This window comes from Myotis nattereri, assembly GCF_964212035.1.
Source record: "Myotis nattereri genome assembly, chromosome: 4".
Lineage (NCBI taxonomy): Eukaryota > Metazoa > Chordata > Mammalia > Chiroptera > Vespertilionidae > Myotis > Myotis nattereri.
This window is the reverse complement of record NC_138079.1, coordinates 97,540,630-97,567,515: the sequence shown is the minus strand read 5'-3', so window position 1 is coordinate 97,567,515 and position 26,886 is coordinate 97,540,630. Positions and strand designations below refer to the sequence as shown.

The following is a 26,886-nucleotide window of genomic DNA, read 5'->3' as shown; positions in this document are numbered from 1 at the left end:
GCAGGAGGCAGCCAGTCGATGTTTCTCTCTCATATATGTTTCTATTTCTCTATCCCTTTTCCTTCCGCTCTCTCTAAAAAAAAAAAAAAAAAAAAAAAAATCAATAAAAACATTTAAAAAAGAAAAAAGAGAGACCAGGTCAACCTTTTACAGACAGATAGGGCAGCCTTTCAGTGTGCCTCTATCCCCCTAGACCTCTGACACTGGAGAGAGTGGCCCATTACCTCTGTCATGTGGGCATTGCCCATTGAGTAGATGCTATTAAAGCAGCCAGCAGACATGAAGTGCAGTGGAGTGACTGTGTCCATCCCAAACATCCCTGGCTAAGTGCTGCTGCAGACACCAGACCCTTCCGGGAAAGTAAGTGACAGGCCAAGGCTCCGTCCCGCCCTTGACTGGGGTTCTTTCTGCTCTAAGGAGGTTCTTTAAAGATCTTGCCCTTCCCCTGGCTGTTCTCTTCAGTAACAGGCCTGGGGAAGCCAGCCATTTGTGCAGGTAACACTCCAGGAGCAGCGGGACCTTTGGAAGGAAGCAGCGTGTTAGGAGAGCTGGAAAGGCCTGGATAGCACTGCTGGTGGCAATCCCGGGTGGGTGCCTGCTCCATGGTGGGCACAGGGGTGAGACCCCTCAGGGGCAGCTCATGGAGACGGCAGGGTGTATGGAGCTTATGCTCAGCCACGTGAGAGCTGGGATCCTGGCATGTCACAGGCTGCTGTTCCCTGCACGCTTCCTTCTGAGCACCGTGGGGTTGTAGTGACACCCGCTGGCATCACAGGGACCGTCCTCTGCTGTCCTGCTCCTGCTTTCACCAGGATGGACGGGGGAAGGGGTGCTGAAGGACAGCCAGTGAATGCACCAAGGCACACTTAGCCCCCGCCAGGGTGTGCTCTCCCTTACTCTGTCAGCTTCTTTCTAAAACACACCTCCCATCCGTGTCCAGACGGCCGGCATAATTGTCAAGCGGCCAGTTCTGCTCCCATGCCTGTGAATGTCCTTTCCCTCTGGAGGATTTTAGCTCTTCAGCAGGCAGATGAAAGCTGGGGGGGGGGGGAGGGCGAGGGGGGGGGGGAGGAGACTGATGTGTGAGCTACACACTCAGGAAGATTTGGTTTCCATTTTGGCCCTGCCACTTATTATCTGTGGGATCATGGCAAGTCACTTAACTTCTCTACGGCCAGTTTTCTCATCTGTAAATGGGGTTACCCTTCACACCTGGAGCGTAACTGCTCACTTCAGCTGTGCCCCTTACTGTATCTCTGCCCAGGTGTGCTGAGGTTGGCCCAGGTGAGCATGAAGGACCCTCTCTACTGTTATGCCATTCTCTTTCCCAAGAGTCACTGTCAAAAGTTTCACTGGCAGCCGAAACCGGTTTGGCTCAGTGGATAGAGCATCGGCCTGCGGACTGAAAGGTCCCAGGTTCAATTCCCGTCAAGGGCATGTACCTGGGTTGCGGGCACATCCCCAGTGGGAGATGTGCAGGAGGCAGCTGATCGATGTTTCTCTCTCATTGATGTTTCTAACTCTCTATCTCTCTTCCTTCCTCTCTGTAAAAAATCAGTAAAATAAATTAAAAAAAAAAAAAAGTTTCACTGGCAGCCTGGCCGGTATAACTTGGTGGCTGAGGGGTAGACCCATAAACCAGGAGGTCATCGGTTCCATTCCTGGCCCTGGCACATGCCCTGGTTGCAGGCTCCATCTCCAGTAGGGGGCATGCAAGAGGTAGCCGATCAATGATTCTCTCTCATCATTGTTTCTACCTCTCTATCCCTCTCTCTAAAATCAATAAATAAAAATATACCAAAAAAACAGAAGAGTTAAAATGGAAGTTTCAGACCAGAAGAAAGAGCACCACGATGTGGGATAAAGGGGTTTATTCTCCAGGGGTGGATCTTGGTTGGCAATGTTTCCTGTCCACGTCTTATTTTAATAGCCAGCAGCAGGAATCCCATATGTGGTCACTTTGAGACATGTGCTGGGGTCCACAGCTTCCACAAGGAGATAAGCCATTTGTTGAAAATGGTGGATTTCCTGGGTCCCTGAGTGACTGTATGGTTCAAGGCCATGCCCACCCTTTCCTATCCTGTGCTATCTAGATATATAAAAGCCTAATATGCAAAGTGTCCCCTCAGGAGCTCAACCTACTGGGAGTTCGATCACTCGCTATGATGTGTGCTGACCATCAGGGGATGGCTTGGAAGGAAGGCCCCTGCTGGCAGCCAACAGCTGCTAGGGACCCTACCTGTGCATTAATTTCATGCACTGAGCCTCTAGTCTACTAATGTGTGGAGGAGGGGCCTCTGTCCTATTAGCTAAGTGATGCCTTACATAATACTGATGGGTCACTGCATACTTTCCTCTGGTGTGGTTTTGCATTCTTACTAAAAGCAAAAGTTTAGATTTTGGACTAATGGCCCCAATATCTGGCAATAATAGCTTATAAAATCTAAGTACAAGTCCCAATGCCAAGCCCTTTGCATGTGATGTGCATCTTCCTTCCAGCCCTCTAGTTCGTATCTGCCAGGAAAGCTCCATGATGCTGTGGAAACAAACAACCCTGAAATCTCAATGGCATAGCTCAACACAGGTTAATTCCTGATGTGGAAGACCATTGAGTGTCTGAGCCACTCTCCAGGGAAGCTCTCTACCATGTAGTAGCTAAGCATGGCCAGTGGCTTCATTTTCAAGGAACCTCCCTGGTGATACATGTTGCCCTGGAAGGCATACACGGGCCGTGATGTGCTTTTGCCAGGAAGTGACTCCTTTCATTTCCACTAGGTCCAGGTGGGCAGAATGAGTCACCTGGCCTGCTCTGCCATCTTATTACCCTCCCCTGTGCTCAGAAGAAAAGGGAAAATAGATCATATTACAGGTGATACAGCTGGAGCTTAGAGAGCTTAACTAATTTAGACCAGGTTACCCGACTAGTAAAGAGCAGGTTGCGCCATGAAGGCTGTCAGGCAGTGGTAAGCATTTCCTTTATGAGCCATTGAGTTGAATCCCTTCTCGGTGTTAGAGCCAAGTATGAGATGATGTCCTTGTCCTCAGGAGTCTCACAGTTTTGTGCAGGAGACAAATAAGAACTGCATTCTGTAGACATTTAACAATACAGCAAGTCTTTATGTAGTGATGTGAAGGTCTCAGGAAGCTGTTGCAAGTCAGTGCAAAACACTTCATCTTGGGGACACGAAAAAAGGACCACAGTGTCAGAGTCTGAGAGCGGGTTAGGGGGAAGCTAGCACAGTGGTGTCTCTGGAATAACCAGTGGGGAGAAAGGGTTTCTTGACTCATCAGCTTATGGATAGATGCTGTTCTCTTCTCTGTCCTTGGCTAGATCGTTGATGGAGCACTGATGTGCTTCTGAGGGTGTTTTGGAGAAATACATCAAGGTCCATGGTAAAAATGGAGCTACGTTTTGCATTTTATTCAACACAAGCATTCTGTCCTGAACCTCACACCATGTGCTGAATAGAAGAGGGGACAGGATTTTCTTATTCCATGTCCTTTCTCCCAGCTTTCATTAAGATCAGAACCAAATAGATAACAAAAATACACTTATTCAATATAAATTGGTTTTAAAGTGTTTTCTAATAACTAAAAGAAATCTTGGCTCAAAAAAATGAAGCTACTGAAATGGTCTTTCCTCCTACTTTGCTTTTACCTCCGTATCTTGTCATACGTGTGCCAAACTCTTTCCCTTCAGTCCCTTTTAAAACGCATACTCTCTTTTCCATCATAACCTTGCTTTGCCTCAGCTGTTGATAACTATTTCCAGGTAATTCTGTGTCCTAGTACAGATCTACCAATTATCTGGAGAGGAATGTTTCTTTCTGATTTTGTGGGCAATGACTAGTTGATCATTAAGCCACACTGATGTGAAAAGCCGCAATAATAACACACAATATTAAAAGCCCCCTAAGATATAATCCCTTATGATCCCATTTGTAAACACACAAGTAGGGAAAAAGACATAAATACATGTTTTCTCAATACTACCAAACCAGAAACTTCACAGGAGGGGTGAAGAATAAGGACCATATGGAGGGACCACTTTTGTTAAGGCATTTTGTGGAATATATAAAGCAAACCCAAATATCCACCGGAAAGGTGGTAGTATTCACCTAACCATTCTAGCAGTGATAGCAGTGAGGCTCAGAGAAGTTCAGTACATTCCCCAGACCCACACAGTTGATCCAGGACTAGAGCTGAGGTTCAAACCCACATTTGGTTATGTCCAAAGTGTGTGCCCTTACACGCATGTCCAGGCTTAACTGATGGCCCAGTGCCATGGGATTCTTAGAGAACGAGATTAAAGTGAGTGAGCAGAGCCACAGCCTCTGAGCATCTCATTTGGGCTTTTTGCTCTTCTTCCTCTAGAGTAATCATGGCAAAGGTGACCCTCTGAATTCTTTTAAAGAATAACTTTTGCTCTTGATGAAGTGTCAAAATAATCTGATTTGAGAAGGATGTCCTAAAGGTTTCCCCAGCCTCATTTCCTTTTCCTCCCCTCCTAACCCCTGTCTTCCATGGCAAACCAGTGGGTAGGAAGGAAGGGACCAGGCGAGTAAGCCAGAGTCCAGTGGGGCATGTGCCCTGCCAGCCTCCTCCACTGAGGTTTCCCGACCTAGGGATGAGGCCCCTTTGGTGGGCTGCAAAGTCTGGCTGTGCTTTAGTCTTGATTTCCTACTCTTTGCTTTCCTGACAACTGTTAAGGGCAGGTGGTTTCTTAAGGAGTCCTGGCGGGCTCTTTATATGGCTGCTCTCAGGGCTTTTGTTCCTGGCCGCTGGCTCAGGGCTCCCGCTGTCATCATGTTGACTGCTGCTGTGGGAGAGAAGGCTCCCCACAGCCCACTCCCACCCCCGGCTCTGCTGTGGACCTTCTGGCCCAGCTGAGGTGAAACAAACAACAGGCAAGTGCTGGTCAGGGACCGCCCTTCCCTTGCAGAAGGCAGGTATCGATCTTCCCATTCTGCTCATGTTGCCTCTCCATGAAAATACTGCCTCGCCGTCTCATAAGCAGGTGACCCATTGGACCCCCAGCTGCACGGGGCCTCCCTCCTGTGTCCTGCTCAGCTTGTTAGTGGGGGCTCTCTGCTGTGTCGATGGAGGTCATCTGGAACCAGAGGTAGGCTTTCCGGGACGCTCTTGAACTTGGTGAAAATTGGGTATGTGTCCCAGATTCTGAGCATTGTTGTTAATTCTCTGCAGGAAGCAGTCATTGATCATATATCTAATACAATCAGAGCCACTTCTAGAGTTTCTTTTGCCCCGGGCACTCATATAAGCCAGCCAGTAGTTCTCAACGAGCACCTTTGCTACCGTGTTCCTGCCTAGGGGGTGTTTGTCTAGAGATATTTTTGCTTGTCACAGTTGAGGGAAGAGTGTCCGCTGGTATCTATTAGTCAGAAGCCAGGGATGCTGCCACACACCGTACAAGGCACAGGAGAGCCCCTAAAGGAAGAATTATCTTCCCCAAATGTCAGTAGTGTTGAGGTTGAGAAAGCCTGATATGGGCTGTCTTAAAACGCCCCCCAATTTTATATAAAATAAATGTTACTTCACTCTGGGCTCGAAGGAATTTTTATAAGCTGGCTGTTGAAGTGAATTAACTCTTAATAACTCACCAGATTTATGAGTTGCCACTATTCCTCAGCAATCATCGCATAAACTTGGAAATAATTGTAAGAGGGGGAAAAATAGCTTACAACTTGCCTGCCACCATCATAAAATATTTATGAATTCTGAATTTAACAATTAATGATGCTGACATAATATTGCATTTTGGCGAAATATAATTAAGCAGTCATTAATTTTGACTTTGCTGCTTAAGAAGTTTGAACTAATACATTTAATTTTTCAATTTCCAAATATTACCAGATGCCCTTGGAACTCAAAGGCCCTCATCCTGCCTTCAGAGTCAGGTGGATAAAACATCCGCCCTGACTGGTTTGGCTCAGGGGATAGAGTGTCCTCCTGTGGACTGAAGGGTCCCAGGATGTAATGGTCAAGGGCATGTACCTGGGTTGCCGGCACATCCCCAGTAGGGGGCGTGCAAGAGGCAGCTGAATCAATGTTTCTCATCGATGTTTCTAACTCTGTATCCCTCTCCCTTTCTCTCTGTAAAAAATCAATAAAATATATTTTAAAACAAAATATCCTTAAACCCATTGAGGCTCCCCTATCATGGATTACAAAATCTATTATAATACCTAACTGATGACATCAAAAACCAACATTTGCCCAATTGTCAGACATAATCACCCCTCAAAACACCACAGGTTGCTTTAAGATGTCCTTAAAGAATTACCATAGCCCTAACCAGTTTGGCTCAGTGAATAGAGCGTCGGCCTGCGGACTGAAAGGTCCCAGGTTAGATTCCGGTCAAGGGCACATTCTGGGTGCGGGCACATCCCTAGTGGGCGGTGTGCAGGAGGCAGCTGATCAATGTTTCTCTCTCATTGATGTTTCTAACTCTATCCTTCTCCCTTCCTCTCTGTGAAAAATCAATAAAATATATTTTTTTAAAAAAGAATTACCATACACTTGCTAGCAGACCAGCCTGCCAGCTGCCATCACCAGAGAGGGCTCTTTGGATGGTAGGGTGAGAATTTCTAACTTCTTCTCTTTGCACTTACAATATGGTCGTCTCCTTTCCTGCCAGAATCTGTCTGATCCACCATTGCTCTCCAGCTTCACCTCATGTCACTCCATCCCACATCACCAACAAGTTGTCTACCCTCTGCCAGGACCACTTTTCTCTCCTCCCCTATCCAGTATTTGGCTCTGTCCCATTCTTTTTGTTGTTGTTTAATATATCTTATTGATTTCAGAGAGAAGAAGGGAGAGAGGTAGAAAGATCTATGGTGAGAGAGAATCATTGAACAGCTGCCTCCTGCACGCCCCCTACTGGGGATTGAGCCTGCAACCTGGGCCTGTGCCCTGACCTGGAATCAAACCATGACCTCCTGGTTCATAGGTCGATGCTCAACTACTGAACCACGCCGGCCAGGTTATATCTCATTGTTTATATACCCACATCAACATCACCTCTTCAGAGAGACCATTCCTGATTCAGCCAGTCCTGTGTTAAATTAGATCTCCTCTCAAATCTCCCTATAACACCATGCAATTCTGTATTTATGATGTGAGTATTTAACTAATAACCAGTCAGCTCTAAGCTGTGTGACATTATAGAACATTGTGGGTAGCTTTTCACTAGATCCTCCATGCTTAGCAAAGGGCCTTATTCACTAGGGAAGTGAAGCATGTTGAATGAATGAGTGCATGAATAAGCAAATGAATGAGGTGACTTGAGTGATCTTTGGAAGGCCATCTGGTGAAGGAAGCTTAAGGAACTCATCCAGTAATTCCTAGGTGGCCTAGACCTAGAACAGAGGTCTCAAGCCCGTGGGGAGTATTGGTTAAACATGGCATGGGAAGGACTATTGTTCTCGCTTTTTCTCTCTCCCTCTCATTCTCACTGGGCCTCTCCCTTTGGCATCAACTTCATTCTTAGGTGGGTTCTCTCTACAGGATGGCAGATAGCTACTAACAGAGACAGGCATTCTCCACTCTGAATGCCAACTGGACAACAGAGGTTGTCTCTCCTCTCACTTCAGCAGAAGGCCCAGAAGCAGTTCTGATTGGTCCTAGAATGACTCAGTCATTGTGGTGAGGGGTATGCAACGCTCTGATCAGTCAGCTTGGAACACAAGACACAACCCTAGGACATGGCATTACCTTCACCTGGACTTCTGGTCTGAGGCTGGGAAAAGGGTGGATTCCTATAGCATTTGGCCTGCAAATACCAAAGAAGTGAAGGGATACTGGGCAAAGAACAAATGTCTGCTCGTTAAACCACCGCGCTGCTAAATTTTGGGACAGTGTCTCACGCAAGCCCCCTTGTATGAACAACATTTAGTCAATGGAAGAAATAACTAGACCGTTAACTTCCATTTTACATTTTATTGCTCTCCTCCAGCAATTGGGGAGAATGTCTTGTTACCTGTCTCCTTTCTAATTGGACTCTCTCTGCTCTCTGTAACTCTTGGTTCTTTGCTCTCGACTGGTTTTGTCAAGGTAACTAGGCATTTTAAATCACATTGTAATTTCTCCTAGCTCAGAAAACTGAACCAAAGCAGTAACTTTTAATAGGTCAATTACATTATTTTTCAGCCGCCTGCTGCAGCCTAATGAAACTGCAGTTTAATTAGGTTGGTGTGATGCCAAAATAAATGTTTCATCCCCAGCTTGTTTTATTTACTCATTGAAAAGTAAGAGAATCTACAAATAATAGGATTGGAAAATGCTAAAGGCTAATGAGTTTGGCTGCACTTGTTTGTAAAGAAAGGCGATTGTATCATTGTCAATCCAGTTTGGTTGATAAGAAAGCTACGAAAAAATTTTAAGAATAGAATAAAAACAAGGAAAAAATTGATGAGATTCCTGAGGCTAGGTCTGTTTTAAAAATAAAGAAATGAATCACACATATGAAGACCATTTCGAAGGAAACCGAACTAAGTGAGCATCCCCTGGTGCATTGTGTGTTCCTGTGGTGTGACAGGCATTGGGCCCGGTGGGATCGCATTGATTTTCTCAGTAGACCATAACGGCAGTCTGTGAGATGGAGCCGTCGGTCCCACAGAGGTGGTGTCCTGTGTGTGATCAGACCACACACTTACTATTTTGACCTCAATGAAATGGGAATGTGAGGGCAGCAGGAAGGCTTCTGATGCTGTGTTTCCTTTGAAAATGCAACACCTCCCCCAACTCCCCCAGTTACTCCCAGTCCTCCACCCTCAGCTGGAAGGTGACCGACCATCCATGGTGGCAGGGCCACTGTGGCGGGGGACAAGACAAAATGGTTTTTCCCTGCATCCCCCAGCACATCCTCCATGCTCGGCTATAGATTCAGCAACCCGTAGGAATGTTTGGTCATTTTCTTCCTTCTTGAGGCAAAGACCGTGCGCGGTGTTGAAAATCGATGACAACTCCCCTTTGCTCCAGTGATAAAGGGAATCCAGTCCTTATGCTCAAACCAAAAAACAAGCAAACGGATTTCCCAAGCAGAGAGACACCTGGTGAGGGCTGTGGGTGTCACCTCTCCTTCTCACACTTTTAGAGAGGCACTGCTTCTCCATGTGCCTTAAACATACACAAAGCTCAGAAGCTTAATCCCGGTCGTTGCTAGCAAAGGAAAACTCATTCTATGGCGGAGCCAGGAATCCTAGCATCATCCAGGGTGCTTTTCCTGTGCATCCCCTTAATAGAGAGTTATCATCAGCCTTGTCTTAGAGAAGAGGAACCCTTTGTCCTCGCGTGTGTGTGTGTGTGTGTGTGTGTGTGTGTGTGTGTGTGAGTCAATGGGAGACACCTTAGCAGAGCCGTCCTTCCCCACTTTCATTCCACCTGCTGCCTGTGAGGTGCGCCTTCACACTCCCGAAAACATTGGCAACTCCTCCGCCTTGCTTGGCATTTACTCTGACTTCATTTCAATTTACATTCTAAGGTTGACTTGTCTTCCCTGTCCCTTTTGAATAGAATCATAGATTCCCCATGTCACACTCAAAATAAATGTTTCGGGTCCCATTTTTCATCTTGACATGTTTTGGAAGGCGTTTGCCGTCCTGACTTTGAGCTCCGTCTAATTCACTGGGATGGGCTGCGCCGGGCCTTCCATCCCTTTGATGCTGCTATGCGGGGGTGCTGGGTGGAGCAAAGACACACAGGTTTCCGTTGGAGAATAATGCTCTAAACAATGGCGAAGACCCAGAATGCTAACTCTATGCTGCTGGCATCAGGCCTCTGCTTGCAGCTGTTCGAAGGGAGCACAGATGGATGCCCTGTCTCTGGCCATCACTGCAAAACCGCCTTAGATGGTTTTTCTCTGATTCGCAGATAATTTGGGTAGAAGTCTGTGCACAAACATTGAGGATTTTGGAGAAGTTCTGTAAAATAAGTACTTGTGAGGGCTGCAGACGTATGTGGTAGAGGCTGTGTGTAACTCTCTTCTAATTAAAGTGTCTACAGATAGCTTTAAACCATGGGTCTTCACTTTTAAAACAGTGGGATATATTCTCCCCAACAAGTGAAATTATATAGTGCAATATGTTAAAACTGGCATCAGTAAACATTTAATAGTATTTAATAGTAAACATTTATATTTAACTTGGAATGTGTAACATTTGCTTATACATCCATGGATAAAAAACATGAGTCTGTTAGGATAAATTTAGATACTTAAAGTCAGGTGGTATGCATGCATCTGTAGGCAGCTGTATGTGTATTCCACCTACAGTATCAAGAAAATTCCAATTCACTCAGAAAGGCGGATGTGAGAAAACAGATTTCCTTTAACAGCCCACCTTGCATGCTCAGGGTATTTCTTTATGATGCGGCTATAGCTGAAGAAGCCTGATTCCTTAAATGCTCACAAAACAGGTTAAACTAATAGCACAAGCTAACGTAGTAGATCACCCCGGCATCATAACTTTGTGTATCACACATCTGTGGCTTTCTCTGGTTCTGTTACTCAGAGATCTTCTTGGTCATCACACATGCTCATCTTGAATTGGCTTATGAACAAAGAAATGTTGGCTCATGTGAATGAAACATCTAGATATATAGCAGGTTTGGAGCAAGTCTGAATCAAGATGCTCAAATGATGTTGCCAGGAAAACCTCCTTCCACGGTTACACATCCCTCTGCATTGGTTGGATTCTCAACCTGCTCCCTGGAAATGGCAGGATGGCTGCCACCAGGTGCAAATGAACATCCTACCAGCTCAGCAGCCTGGTGAAATGAGACCCTGTGTCAGTGGTGCAGGATAAGTACTGGCCACATATCAGTTGCTCACACATCCCAAGAAGCAAGGTTTGGGCTCAGTGCCACCGTAGCCATATGAACTGATTGTAGGAAAGGGGGGAAGGGTTTCTTCAAGGAGCCCTTAGAAAAAGCTAGAGGCATGGTGGACAAGAAAAAATAGAAGCCTACTAAAAGGACAGGTTTTTAATGTAAAAAAAGAGTGATATTTTAGGAAAGAATGGCTCTTCTTTCTAAACTCCTGTAATGCAAACCTGTAGAAAAATTTAAAGAATAGTGAAGACCCATGTATCTATCACTTAGATTCACCAATTGTCAATGTTTTGTAACATTGACCATCCCCTTCTACTCTCTCCCCTGCATAGTTTGCCCTATTTGAGAATTGGAGACACCATGAGCACTCATACCTGAAGACCTCACCAGGCATCTCTTGAAAACATGTTATTTTCTCACATACCCACAATACAATTGCTATTTTAATCCAGGATATAGCTAAGGAATATGCGTTACATTTATACCATTTATCCCCCCCCCCCTTTGATCCAGAAAAGTTCCACAACCGTTTTTTAAATCTTCTAAAATAATTGATATTTTTTAAATAGTCCTGGACAATTTCCTCATAGAATATTTAAAAATCAGCATTTATTAGAATGTATAAACCAATCTAGTGCTTATAAAGTAATCCGAGGGCCCATACTTTGAGACTACGTAGCTATCTTCTTCATCAACCTTTTACCTATCCCATTTGGTTACTACACTGAGAATAATAAAATGCTGTGTTTCTAATTCTATCACTTTATTTATGTTAAAGAAAACAAATATTGGCTGTACCTCTTCAGCGGAACCATCGCACCCAGTTGCAATATCACTGCCAGGAAAGAAAACCCACGTCAATAGACTTTGGCAAAAATGATAGAACTCCACTTGTAGCTACATAATGACCCTGAGGAAAACATCAGTAATGACCAAGATTACAACTCACTCTCCTTCTTCTAACAGCGTTTGAAAGACTCAGAAGTAGCCCTAAGTCTTGTTTCGAATATTAAAGTAAATGAAAAGAGGAAAGAAACAAGTGGAATAATGACAATCAAAAGAAGAATGAAAGCTTAGAGTGCAAGCTGCCATTTCCCCCAACATTAAATACTCCGGATGGAGTACGGAAAACTTTTATATTATGTCCACGTGGCATATTTAAACTCTCTTTGTTTAGAATTTCAAGAGTGACTACTTTTCCTTTGATTTGGTTCGATTATCTTTCACGGTCCTCAGAAACGGTACTTTTCTCTTCCTTTCAGACTAAGAAAGTCCTTAGCCAAATGGCCTCAACCCTTAGATTTGCCTGTAGGTGTCATTCATTTGTGTTGTTTCTCTTTCCTCCCCTGGGGTTGTTCAATAGTGCTTCTTTTCAATCACACACTAATTTCCTTTGTGTGTGGGTGGTGTAGAATTCCAAGCTTTTACACAGTAGCAGGCCTGTATTTGATGTACCTGGTTCAGAGACAATTGTCCTTTGCAGCTTTCATAGGAAATTCAAAGAAAGCCCCATGCAACTAGTTGTGACTCATTTGGTGGAGAGTTCTGCAGGATTATTTTGCAAAGCAGCGCTCCACTTAAGAAGCTAAATTGGTTTTATTGTGCCTAGCTGGAGGCCTCTTCATCTCTGAATTCTGAAGGTATTTACATACATACTAGGAATCTCTAGAAAACTGGAAAAGGGAGTATGCGCCGCCTGTGTACATTTCCACAACTTCCTCTTACTATTCCCAAAGGGTCCTGGGATGGTTGTGATTACATTCAGTGAGAGCATTCGATGAATGATGCTGGGATATGAATGCCGTATTGGTGGGTGCATTTTTAAGGCGGGAATTTCGGAACTCTAAGGAATGACCAGTGGCACCCTGAGTCCTGTGTTCGCATGCCTGGCTTAGTGTAAAAGAACCCAAGGCCAGGCTGCATGAGTCCAAATGCTGCTTCTATCACTTAATCGTTGTCTTCCCCCTGGGAAGTTGCACATCCTCTCTGAACCTGACTCTGGCCTCTGTAAGAAGCAGATAAATATAACTCTGTGCTAGACAGGGTCTGCTAGGATACGCTCCAGTCACAATCAGCCTCATAGTTCAGTAGCTTCAGATATCACAGATGTAGATTTCATCAGCTCCATGGGCGAGTATGCATATCAGATGCACTCTGGGACCTGGACTTAGGGAGAAGCTACACCTAAATGATCACCGGTCATCTTAGCAGAGGAAAAATGTCTTCTGGAGGGTACAGTGCCCAAAGCAATGCTCAGCTGAGGTATGGCACACACCAGTCCTGCTCACAGCTCATTGGCTGGCGTAGATCATGGAGTGCTGCCAAACCTCAGAGGGTCGGGAATTTCGATCCCACCTTGTGCCCAGGGCCTGGGAGCTCACAGTAATCAGTGACCCATATCAATTGCTGCCACTCAGTGGTACATCATAGGTGGTTATGAGGTTTAAATGAGAAAACTGATGAAAAACATTTAGCAGTGTCTGGCCACAGAGTAAGCGTACAATGAAATACATTAGTCGTTGCTACTGGTTGCTACCATGCTTTGTAGCAGTTTGTTCTATCTCTTCCTGAAAGTGATGATTTAGAAGTATTGGGATTTTGAGAACAGTAGAGTTTAGAATCTGTGGAGCCCCACTCCAACACACCAGAACTGAGGAAACCAAGACCAGAGAGACTGAGTCGTGTTTATACTAAAACATTGAGAAGAGGGCCCAGCTTCCAGGCTTGTAGTTAAGGGCTCTCTCCTCTTGCCTCTTTCGGCATGAATAGCTCCACTTAAAAAAAAATGGAGCCGAAACCGGTTTGGCTCAGTGGATGGAGTGTCGGCCTGCAGACTGAAGGGTCCCAAGTTCGATTCCGGTCAAGGGCATGTACCTGGGTTGCGGGCACATCCCCAGTAGGAGATGTGCAGGAGGCAGCTGATCGATGTTTCTCTCTCATCGATGTTTCTAACTCTCTATCTCTCTCCCTTCCTCTCTGTAAAAAATCAATAATATATATTTTTAAAAAAATGGAGCCACCATCTCCATCTTCAGAATGTCTCCATGCACATAAGGATTATTGTATTTGCATACAACTTTTGGTCTCCTCTGCATTGCCTCATTGGCTCCCTCGACCCTCTGGATTTTTGCTAAGGCATCCTTCCCTTAGGGCAGTCATCTCTACATTCCAGACAGACCAAATGAAGCCCTACTGTGAGATATCCTGTCTCATGGCTTATGTGCCTCTTTTTCTGCAATTTATGGCAGTTTCAGTGTGGCATATGCTTGTGAGATTGATTTATAGATTTTTATCTTCTTTGTGAGATTTTAGCTTCCATGAAATGACTTTCTTTTTGGTTTACCATTGATTCCCAAAACCTGGTACATCTTCTGGCATATAGTAGGTACTCAATAAAAAGTGTTCATGAGTGAATGTGCAAATAAATAGATAGCATTTTGTTGGCATAGCATCTTATCTCTTGCTTTTAAATATAGCTAGATTTGCACTACACACAAACACACATGATCTCAGACAAAATCCAAAACACTTTAGAGCCACAGTTTTGAGAATATACCCACTTTGTAGAATAAGGTATACCTATCTTCCTAAAGAGAAGGGTATGAGCAAGTTCAATATCCTCAAATGATTTATCAGTCTTTCTTGTGTCCCTTTGAGTAGCATTTCTGCAACTCTGGGCTTTACAGAAGAAAGTATACAGTATGTGACAGTGGTCCTCAGACTTTGGGATTTCACTGGTCCATAAAATTAAAAAAAAAAAAATGTGGAAGGGAACCAAAAGGCATCATCATCATTTCATACAAAGGAGGAACGCCGAAGGCCCCCTTAAACAGAGAGTCGACACCCTTCTACCAAACTAGTGACCCAGTGCACAGATTTGTGCACATAGAAAATTAATTAGAAGAAATATTTTAATATCGCTATTCACCCTTTCTCTATAATAGAAGTGTCAACCAAATTCACAATCAACAATGACAGATTAAGACACACCCGTGCGATTGGCGCCAGCTAGAGCTTTATATGTATTGCTTTCTGACCTGCTTCTGATTTAGCTAAACTTTTTCCAGCCCAGTGAAGCTCCCTGACTTCTCTTTTAGGTAATTGTCAACAACATAGCAGTAAATATCAACACAAAGCAGATTATTATTGTAGATCATGCAGGGAGAACAAAGGGTAAAATATTTAACTGTAGCAGTGTTTGACTATATTTTGTGCAGTAGGAAAACCTGAAGTCATTTTCAAGGTCCATCGTTTACTTTTTTTCAGTTGGGTCAAGTTTCTAAACTTTCTAAATCTCAGTTTTCTGGCTAACGAAAAGAAAATAGGATTCTACCGAATCTCCTATCTACTTACTTCAGGATTTCTGTGAGGATCAAATGAGATGCATGGAAAAATACTTCACAGACATTTGGTTAAAGTGTAAAATGTTTGCACCTGGCTATAAAGCAAGTCGTGTTGCTGGGCTGAAGAAACTCCGAGGAGACTAGTCTCTAGGGAGAGGAAGACAGGCATTGATATGTGACCTCATTACCCCGCGCTCACAGTGACCATCTATGTGCTCAATATATTATGCCAGGGCCCTTCTATGAAGAGTAGCAGGATTCTCCGTGCCTGAGCTTCTGGTGGTGGGGCAGGGAGGGTAGACTCTATATTGAACTGCCCCAGTTGTTTTTGTCCAAAAAATGACAGAAACTTCCCTGTACTCTTTCAGTCCCAGTTTTAGCAGCTGCGGCAGCACACACAGCACTGAAGTCCTTCTTTACCTGCTCTGGTAACATGTAACATCTGCTCCCTCTGCTACCCTCTGTCCTTATCTTGTGGTATTGCGTTTAACCCAGAAGGCAGGGTCTACAATTCTAAATAAAAGGGGGGCTGTATCTTAAATGCCCTAACAGAGCTCACTACATAAAGTGAGGTCAGCTGATCAACGTGTACTCCCAGAAATATTTTTGAAGACATTTGCACAATTAGATCAGAGAATGCATTTGCTCTGTGAACTCGCCTTTTTATATTTGTAACTGGTTCAACTGCAGATAGAAAGCTCACATTCCCTGGGCACCTACTGTGTGCTGGGTGACTTCAAACCATCCTGTTATCTAATGGCAGAGTTATTAGTTATAAAATGGAACACTCTTATACTGGTTCACGCACGTGAAATTGGAGATGCAGAGTTCAGCCACCTGTCACAGGTCACAGAGTAGGAAGACTCACTCAGCCTGTATTTGGAATACATCTCACCAACGTCCTTTCCTTCTCTTCTTTCCTTAGCTTCACTTTGCAGTATTTCCATATAAGAAAATTGGAAGAATAAGAGCTATCAGTTATTAGACTTCTGAGTGGTGCTGGGAAGCAAGCTGGATGTTGAATACATATTAATTATAATCACCTCCATTTTGACTATCTTTTTCCTGCTTTACATACAGGGAGACTGAAGCTCACCTAGTAAGTGAGGGAATCTGCACATTGTCTGGCCATGAAGCTCATAGTCTTCTGAGCAATATTGTGTATGTGAATGTGTGTGTGTGAGTGTGTGTGTGTGTGTGTGAGTGTGTGTGTGTGAGAGAGAGTGTGTGTGTGTGCACAGAGCACTCCCAGCAGCTGAAATAGGTCTGCAGGCTTATTGTCCTGTAGGCAAATTTACCCTGGAAGTTAATGTTGCGTTTCCAGTTCTCCCACTCACCGAGGCTTTGATGACTAGCTTTCCTCCTTGTGGGTTTAGTGAGCACGGGATTGCGGATAGGAAATATGGGCTGTCTCCTCCCAGGCGTCCTCTCCTTGCTCCACTGGGTCCCTACATCTTCCTAGGATATGTTGCTCGACATGCAGTGTGAGTTTACCAGGGGTCATTGCAATGAGTTTAGGCGCTTAAGGAAAGGATTAAAATAATCTCAACTCCCAGAGCAAGGAACTGATCAGCCTTTCATTTTTCTTACGAGCCTCCTGATCACCTTAAGAGGACATTTTCAATTTGGCAATGGTTTGCCTTTAATGAAATTTAACCATCTTCCTAGTACTGAAGGGAGATTTGGGGCTCCGCCTGGCAGTGTGATCCAGCTAGCATTGGTGCTCACTGTTTTATGTTGGGGTTGCTTTACTTTTTATAGTTACTCTGTCTTTAAGATCACACTCCTATATTTTTAATTTATGCTAGTAATAGATGAGTTCCCTTTTAATGTTTTAAAATTGTCTTTACTTCAATGAATTGTTTGGAAGAAGTAAGATTTTGTTTTATTTTCCTTTATTTGACAAAGACTTGACATTTAATAGTACTAGAATGCGTAGTAAAAGTAATTGGTTGGTACCTACAAAGCAAGTGGTGTGAAGCAAGCAAGCATATGTCAGATTTCAAATGAGGACCATGGGTTTGGCACCATTGGGAAGGCAGTTCATGAATGATGGAAATTTAAGGGAAATGTTGAGGTGTTGGTCGCCCACTGTCTGGCTGTTTCCTGGGACCCCACTGCCTCTGTTTAATTTGGTCCTTAGGATCCGTCTTGCACATTGGAGGACTACAGCTTCCCTCTTCCTAATGTTGCAGCTTGGACTGAGTATTTATTAACTACCCAGGGAACATAAGACCATTTGAGGACACTTAAGTTGATCTGTACCCCCAGAAGTTGTCCTCATCCTATTGAAGTGGAGAAGCAATTCATAAGGAATGACAGGACCTTATCAAGAACAGGTAGAGGCAAAGCCTTTGTCTGGTGAGAGGATAAAGTGCCCAGGAAGGTGCAGTCAGCAAATCAGAAGATGTTAGTGCCCGATAAATGAATGAGGAGACATACAACTCAGGATTCACAAGAACAATCTACACAGCCATAGTCAGACACTGGGAGGCCAACAACATCAAATAGTTCACTTGTCCTGCACAGTTTTAGAGGAGAAAAGCAACTATGCAGGTGTGATCATTGATGGCAGATGCCTTTTAACTTTAATCTTAGGTTAGGGTACAAAAGGGCGTGGTGGAGTCCATAGCAAGTTGGACAATAAATGCTCCAGGTGAATAGACTGCTCAGGTGCAGCAGATGGTTGACATGTGAAGATGAAGGGCCCATGGGCCAGATCTTCTGATTATCCAAGAAAAGCCAAGTATCTAGGTTTTTAATGTGAAATCTTCCTATTTTCTAATTATCAGTATTAATTCCTTTCTTTAAATTGTGTGGGCCATCATCAAAGGGCCAGGACCACTAAGTAAATGTGTTCAGGTTGGACACTGGACAACTCTAGGGGTCCATGCACACAAAACTTTGCGCTATTTTTTTAAATCTTTGAGAATCACATACTGTGCCTTATCCATGTGCTACAAATCTACCTATTGAAAGTGTACAATTCAATGTTTTTTTTATTATATTCTCAGAGTTGGGCAAATATCAACACAATCTAAATTTAGAATTTTTCATTACCTCAGCGTGAAACCTGTACTCAGTAGTCACTCCCCACCCCAACCCATTCCACTCCACCCCCCAGTTCTAAGCAACCACCATTCCACTTTAGGTCTCTATTGATTTGCACATTGTGGATATTTCATGTGAATAGAATAACACAGTATGTGGTCTTTTGTCTGGCTTCTTTCACTGAGATTAGGGTTTTAGAGGTTCCATGTTCCAGAAGGTATCAGAATTCCATCCCCTTTTGTGGCCAAATAATACTCCAGTATATGAATATACTACAATTGTTCATTCATTTCTCAGCTGATGGAAATTTGGGTTGTTTCCTCTCTTTGGCTATGATGAACAATGATTCAAGGAACATTCATGTGTGAGTGTTTCTGTGGACATATGTTCATCTCCCTTGGATATACACCCACGGGTGGGATTCTAAGTCACATAATACCTCTATATTAACATTCTGAAGAGGTGGCTGCACCATGAAAAATGAAATAAACAATGCAATAAATATTTTTGTTACAAAAACAAAGCAGAGTGGCTGCACCATTTTACAATATTCCACCAGCAGTACCAGAGGGTTTCAATTTATTTTTGCCAGCATTTATTGTATTGTTGATTACATCCATTCTAGTGAGTGCAAAATAGCTCATTGTGGTTTTGTTCGGCGTTTCCCTGATGACTAGTGGTACTGAGCATCTTTTTATGTGGTTTTTTTTTTGGCCGTTTGTATATGTTTTTTGGATAAATATCTACCTGAATTCTTTATATATTTAAAAAAACGGTATTTTATTATTGAATTTGATTACTGAATTATAAGAATTTTTAATATATTTTGTTTCAGATAATCTGACATGGACATTTGACATTATCCATGACCTTGTATTGAATAAGTTTACTTTTCCAACCCAACATTCCCATCAAAGCACGTTCCAAATCACTCTACGGAACATGAGTTTTGATGAACTGTGCTTTTCTTGCTGCTTTACAGAAGTTAAGTAAAACAAATATGCATTTGTTGAATGCATTTTAAATGTGCAACCAACCAGGGGTTCTCTAATGGTTATGTGTAAACGTGAAATTGTGGCCTGAGGTGTAACAGTAGCATTTTCTTCTGGAGACAGAATGTGGGTTACGGTGAATTCAAGTTAATCCTCACCTAATGCAGGGTGTCCCCAAATATGTATACACATTTTTGTGTGTGTGTTTTTCTGATAGCTCCATTGATGTTTCTTTCCAGATTTAACCCAATGGAATTAATAATTATCCGAAGTGTGTAAATGTGTTTTTGAGGACACCCTATTTTTTCCAACCCTGGACTGTTTCTCACTTGTAAATTAAAGTGCTCTGGGAACACACACACCCCATCTTTGAATGTCCTGTTTATCTCAGAATAACAAGAAAGCTTTACACACACACACACACACACACACACACACACACACACACACACTCCTAAAGAGGCTCTGGCACTGATTAGGCACCAGGAGTCTAACCCTTAGGAAGTTCCCTTCTCAACCAGCAGGGGGCCTTCTGCCTTTTATTATATGCAGAGACTGCTTTCTCCTTGGTAAATGGTGCTAATCATAGTATACTCTTGTCTTAGGCTGCTCAGGCTGTTATAACAAAAATACCATAGACTGAGTAGCTTAAAAACAACATAAATGTATTTCTCATAGTTCAGGAGGCTGGAGGTCCAAGATCATGGTGCTGGCCGATTCGGTGTCTGCTGGGAGCCAGCCTTCTGGTGCATAGATGTGTCTTCTCTGTATCCTCACCTGGTGGGAGGGGCAAAGGCGCTCTCTGGTCTCTTTGAGAAGAGCTCAGCCCTGATGACCTCATCATCTCCCAAAACCCCATCCCCACCCCTACTCCTAATACTATCACATTCGGAGTCAGTATTTCAACATACAAATTGGGGGTGGGGGACACACATTCAGTTCATAACAGCCCTTACCAGTCCATAACACCCTTATCAGTCTGTAACACCCCTTACCAGGGGAACTAACACCACTCACTGGCTCAGTGGCAGTGCAGCAGGGGGGTTCAGGGCTGGAACTGTGGAGCTGGGCTGCACAGGTTCAAATCCCAGCTTCCCACCTCCGGTCTAGGTAATATTGAGCAGGTGCTTTAACAGTACAGCTCTCACTTCTGAATTTTTCCAGTGCAGAAACAAGAGCACTTAGCTTAGAGGGCTGCAAGCCTTACATGAGTTAACGTTCATAGACAACTAGGCCAGCACCTAGCATGTAGAAAATGTTTAATGAATGTTACTAAGTGCCAGGCAGTCACACCGAGTAAGATATGCAAGCATGGTACTGAACAGAGACCAGGGCACATGGAATGTTATCATACATCATCTTCCCCTGAGAGCTGGAGTAACCACAGAGAGAGCCTGGTGTCATTGCTGGGACAAGTCGGGGAAGGAGACAGACTGGGAGTCCATTCATGGGCTTCGTCGTTTCATTTTTCTCATCTCTCTTATAGGCTCCATCACACAAGTTTGCGGGGCACAGACTCTGATGCCTTTTTTGTCTTCTCAAAGGCAAATGTTTCTCAAAATTAATTATGCTGTTGGTGGGCACGACGTGCAGCAGCCAGAACTCCTGGTGGTTTTGTTCTCCCCCCCCCCCCTTCACCCTCTCCCCGGCATCCTGCCCCAGCTGAGCCCTGTCAGGAGGCTGCTCGGCTAAGCAGCCTGTCACATGTTCTATTACAATCATGTTTTATTATAGCTTTCAAAAGATGACCTCTCATTCCGTGCACTCGTGTTTATAGAGGACTTCTGGCATTCTGAAAGGAAACAGATAGCAGAGTCTCCAAACCCTTTATTTGCTTCAGCTGATAACTGCTCTGGCCAGAGATGAACGCCGCCGTGATTACAAGATGTAATTTACCACAAAGGGCAGTTAATATTACTTACAAACCTGTCATCACTTCTGGGGAAATCAGAGCCGAAACAACAAACGGGACGAATCTGAATCCACCTAAATATCTTGGTCTGATAGAATTACAAGTTTATAGATTTCCCATTTAAGAAACAGCCCCGTTATGAAACATTCGTCCTCCCAGGCAGACAATATAAGTAACAAGCAAGATTATATCCTTTTATGTGGAACAAGGACATAGGCAGCTTGAGAAAGAAGGGGAGGGGAAAAAAAATCCCTTAAGAGGAACTTAAATATGACCCTTGTGAATTACACCTGAGGATATTAACTGGGGAATTAGATCTGTGAAAAGGCCTCTAATATGACTAAACAATGTCCCCCAGCTAATGCTCTGAATCAGAAAAATGAGGGAAAATACAGCCTCTTAAATGTGATTATAGTCAGAGCTGTAGTCACTCCCCAAGAAAGGGCATTGAAAGAGGAGAATGAGAGAAAAAAATGTTTTAAAACTTTGGTGTCAGACCAGAAATTATAGAGTAGCAGCAGCTTAGGCATTTAAATAACCCCTTAAGCCCAATTTTAAGTCTTTGTGCTTTAAATTGAAGAAAAGAAAGGAATGAGATATCCAGTTTAGGATAAAAAAAAAAACTAATAGGGGCACATTTATTTAGCAAGTGAATGATGAACTTGAAATTTAAAGCCTTTTTCTTTTCTTTTTTACTTAAATATTTTATACTAGACTCTAGTAGGACTGTATAAAATAGTAACTAGACAAAGGAAGTCACCACCAAAGTTAATGATCTTTGAACTGGCAAAATTACAAGAAGCCGCAGAGAAATAAAACCAAAGATAGTTTAGCAGATAATGGTAGAGCAATCCAGCCTCTAGAATTTAGGAAGACTATATTCATAGTACTGACATGAAACTTTTTTCCAATCCTATATAATAAAAGGCTAATATGCAAAGTGTCCCCTCTACCAGGAGTTTGACCAGGGGGCGGGGCTGGCTGGCCAAAGGCCTGTGGCCCCTCCCTCCAGTCACCTGGCCCAATAGGCCCAATAGGCCCTGAGCCCCGGCCCCACCTATGCACGAATTCATGCACCGGGCATCTAGTGTTATATAAAATCCTAATATTTGAAAAATATCATGAAGAATGACAAGCTGACAAAATAGGTGAGCAAATATCCAGTTTTTTGAGAAGGGGAAAATGTGGACTTTAAGACCAATAGATTTGGGATCATGAAAAGGAAGAGTCATTTATGCCAAATGACTCCTTGAGCCAGGATAGGATTCCAACTTGGGTTAGCATTTGAGAGCTCCAGTTCTAGCATTTCAGCCTCTTAAAGGGCCGTCATCTCTGACAGACTTTCAGGAGCATTGGTCCTTCAGTTGGGGATGATTGAATGGAGATCAAGGTAAGAGGTTTTTGTGCTTTTGTTTGTATCATGAATCTGTCTTTGCAATGTCTCTCTCATCTTGTAGGAATCCTGGGGCATTCTGGACATGAGGGGCAATACCAGGATAGGAGTCTTAGGAACATTCCAGTAGCCGCATCCCAGGCATTCCGTACCTGAAGTCAGCTCTAGTAAGGGGATCTGTTTAGTCCTCCCTTGCATCCCCAATCTGACCTCTAGGACCAGCTCCCTCAAGCACAATCACTTGTACATACAGAGATGAGAAGAGATCACGTCTATAGACTTATCCTCCCAGATGTATTTGTTGTGGACAAGAGAAAGAAAGCAGAAGGGAGATGGCTGGGTTTGAGCCAGGCAAACAGGACTTTTCTCAGGCTTCCAATTCTACCCATTTGACTATAGGACCTGTGAAAGAGGCGGGGGAGCCCAGGGTCATGCCTTTTAAAGCAGTGACCATGTCTGCTGGGACCAGGGTCCAGTCATTACTTTAGACCAGTGGTCAGCAAACTGCAGCTCACGAGCCACATGCGGCTCTTTGGCCCCTTGAGTGTGGCTCTTCCACAAAATACCACATGTGGGCACGCACGTACAGTGCGATTGAAACTTCATGGCCCATGCACAGAAGTTGGTGTATTGTGGAAGAGCCACACTCAAGGGGCCAAAGAGCTGCATGTGGCTTGTGAGCCGTAGTTTGCTGACCACTGCTTTAGACCATTCTCTCTTGCGGGAGGGGCAGGGGGTCAAGAAGTGAACTAGACAGAGGAGGCTTGGCGTGAGGATAGGACTGGAATTTCATTTCCCTCTGCTGTTGATTTCCTAAGCCCTTTATTGGCCATTTCTATACATTCATTGGAGAAGCCCCTATTCCAGTCCTTTGCCCATTTTTAAATTGGGTTTGATTGTTGATGAGTTTCAAGAGTTCTTTCTATATTGTGGATACCGATTCCTTTTCTGGTATTTGACTTGCTGAGAGGATCTGCTGGCTGCCTTCTCACTCTGTTGATAGTGTCCTTGGATACACAAAAGAATTAAATTTTGATGAAGTCTAATGTGCCTATTTTTTTTCTTTTTGTTGCCTGTGGATTGAGTCCTAAACTCTCTCTAAAAACAGCAGCAAACTGTGTATTTGTCCAAACCTGAGGAGCCCTCTCTAGAACAAGAAGGGAAGGTCAACTAAATCTCAGCATTTGGTGGTTAGACAACCAGCTAGCAGGGGAGAGAGCAGTGTGTACCCCTCTGCCGCCCCCAGGGGGTCCTGATGTTCTTGTTCTTGCGGAAAGGCCACCTGCCCGGCCAGGGTGTGTGTGATGCTGGCAGGTCAGCTGGGGCTCCTGGGAAAGCCTCCTCTGCCCCAGGTCCACTGGCTCACCTCCACGGTGGCCGGGTGCTCACTGAGGCATGGACAGCTCATCTGTTCGCCCATGGACCACATCCGCGCTCAGGATGGGCTGGAGATGCGCCTCTCCCTGCTCCTCTCACTGCTTTATCCCTTTTGTGTGTGTTTTGGCTATCCCTGAGCACTCAGAAAACCATCGGATTTCAGAACAAGAAGGCAACTAAAGCCCACCCCACCCCACCCCCCCTCGCATGCAAATGAAATCACTGAGGCCTGGCAAGGTGAAGACCTCTGCCCAGATTCCTGTGACTAATGAGCAGCGGCACCAGAGCCGGGCACCGGAGTCCGACTCAGGTCAGGGCCCTTCTTCCTTCTCTTTATCATCAACAGGAAAAAGAAGCCTCATTGTTCCATTCGTTTCTGTGCCTGCTCATCCTCTAGCCTTCATCCTGGTGGCACAGAAATAATCATAAGTGAAGACTTGGAAATAGAAAATGATTATCGCCTCTGCCGTCTTAGTGGATTAATGGTTGAATGTGAGGTGATGTGACGAGTGGCTATGGGCAGGTCTGCATGGCAGCGTTCCTTAGCGATAAGGGTCAGCAACACGGGGGTCTCAGGGCCAAGGTCATGGCTGCACAGGGCAGTTCAGAGGGCTGAGTGGCCATATGGGAATCCAAGCCAAAATTGCCAGAGCTTCTGATTTTTCAGAGAACCTGGAAATTGGATTCTCGTGTGCAATATCTTGTTTTTTTAAACTTAAATTTTTAAAGGAATCAATTTTTTGAAATTCAATATAAATGTTGCTGTCTCCTGCACAAAATAAAATAGCTCTGTGTGCCATGAATATGAACTGTAGATGTGAAGATCTTCGCCTTTGCAGTTAGACCAGTTTCTCTCCAAACACACAAGTTTGAATCGTGGGGAGGGCTTTGAAAAAGGGCCTGGGTCAGTCAGCCTGACTCCAGACCAGATGCATCAGAGCCTCTGAGGGTGGGTTTAGGGCGTGGAGACTCACCGATGCCCCCAGGTGACTGCATGGGGCAGGAGGGCAGTGTCTGCAGCCAGGATCCTACTTCATCCACCTCTTTCCCTCAGGTGAGAACATCTGAACTGTGATTGCAGCACAATGAGATGGCCCTAATCTTAGGGTTCACGTCTGGATAATTGGCAGCCTGTCTTGTTTCTTGGCCTTTGGTGGGCATTTTATAGACACAGACAGACATCCTTTGAACTTCATTTACCATGTGTCTCTTCTATGAAGTTTTGATCCCGAACTTCTCGATGTATCCGACCTCTGGAGCAAGTGTGGGGTGGGAGCGGGGGGTTCGCTGAAGTTTGTTTGTAGCTTCTTAACTCTGATCTCCTGTTCATCTCACAGCCGGGGGGTTTTCTCCAGCCAAACTTGATGCTTTGCACAGCTGCCTTTGTCCTTGTGAATGTGCAGGCTCGTCCTTGAGACGCAGGGAGCCCCTGTTGCTATTGCTGAGCCCTTTGCAGCTCCTGTTCCGGTCCCATCTGCTCCTACTTCCTCTCCTCGCTGTTTGCACACACACTCCTCTTGCCTTCCCATGCCAGCTTTCTGGAGGCACTGTGATAACCCGAGCAGGCCCTGCAGAAAGTCTAAGAAAATAAAAGACAAATAGTGTGGACCAGGAGGCTACCACAGGGTGGGTATCTCTAAAACCCCTGTGAATCTTGCCATTGATTTTTGTCGCTTGTGATGATGGTACTATGGTTATATTGAAATATATCCATCATTTTTAGTGGGACAAAGTGATTGGGAAGTAGAGTTGAAATGATATGAACTCTGGAGTTTACTTAGCAAATACATGAATGGAAAATAGCAACATTACAAAGGTAGTAAAATCTTGATTACTGTTGAATATGGGCAATTGGCACAAGGAGCTCATGATAAAATGTGTTCTACATTTGTGCATATTTAAATATTTTATTATACACACGTTTATAATTCTAAGAGTTGATAAGAATATGTGACCCCCACGATTCTTTAGTTATTTGTTTCTTATTAATTAATCTGTATTTAAGATTGGTGTAACTGCACCCTGGGAGCTGTGGCTCAGTTGGTTGGGGGTCGTCCCTTATACGGAAAGGTTGCTGGTTTGATTCCTGGTCAGGGCATATGCCCAGGTTGCAGGCTGGATCCCCGTTAGGGGGCATGCAGGCAGCAGCTGATGGATATTTCCCTCTCACACTGATGTTTCTCTCTCTCCATCTCCCTTCTTCTCTCTCTAAAAAATTCAATAAAATATCCTTTAAAAAAAGATTGATATAACTGCAAAAGAAATGAATGGATGCCTTTTTAAATATACATGAATAGTATCAGAATTTAAAAAGAAAATGCATGCAATTAGGAAAATAAATTGCGAAAATATCACCCACAATTTCGTCTTCCTAACGTAACTGATGTTAGCTCTTACAGTTAGCCTTCTGGCATTGTTTTCATTGCTGTACATACATTTGGATTTCTGCTTTATTTATGGATGATGTTATCAAGCACAGAGTGTGGACTGGATCTTGCATTGTGGCAATATCAGCTTCCTAGCTGCTTTGAATTTACAATCTTCAATAAGCCCTGAAGAGGGAAACCAGAGGGACAGCATTTTGCCCAAATGCAATCATCCAGGGAATTTGTCATTGGAGTCGATTCCTGTGCTTGCTCGTGCTTGTGCATCTCATAACACTAAGTATATTTCCAGGAGCACAGGAATACAAGTGTTGGGGAGAGAGATGGGTGGACTTGGAAAGGTCAAGAGAGACTGAGATGGGATTATGTAAAGTATAGCTCTGATTCCTTGTGTACCAGTGTATCAGAAAGCTGTCTCTCTCCCGGAATTCATGCTTCCAGGAAAATGGTTATCCTGAACACCCCAGGGTACCCCATAGCAACACTGTCTGGACAGCCCCGGCTGACATGGCTCAGTTGGTGGTCCCATGCACTGAAAGATTGCCAGTTCAATTCCTGGCCAGGGCACATGCAGGCTTGTGGG

The 26,886-nt window shown here is 44.1% G+C and overlaps 1 protein-coding gene across 28 annotated transcripts in view; it reads left to right on the top strand.

Annotated features, from left to right (window-relative positions):
• The window catches only part of RBFOX1 (RNA binding fox-1 homolog 1), a 2,169,222-nt gene that overhangs the window by 1,189,200 nt on the left and 953,136 nt on the right, over positions 1-26,886 (top strand). The window lies entirely within an intron of this gene.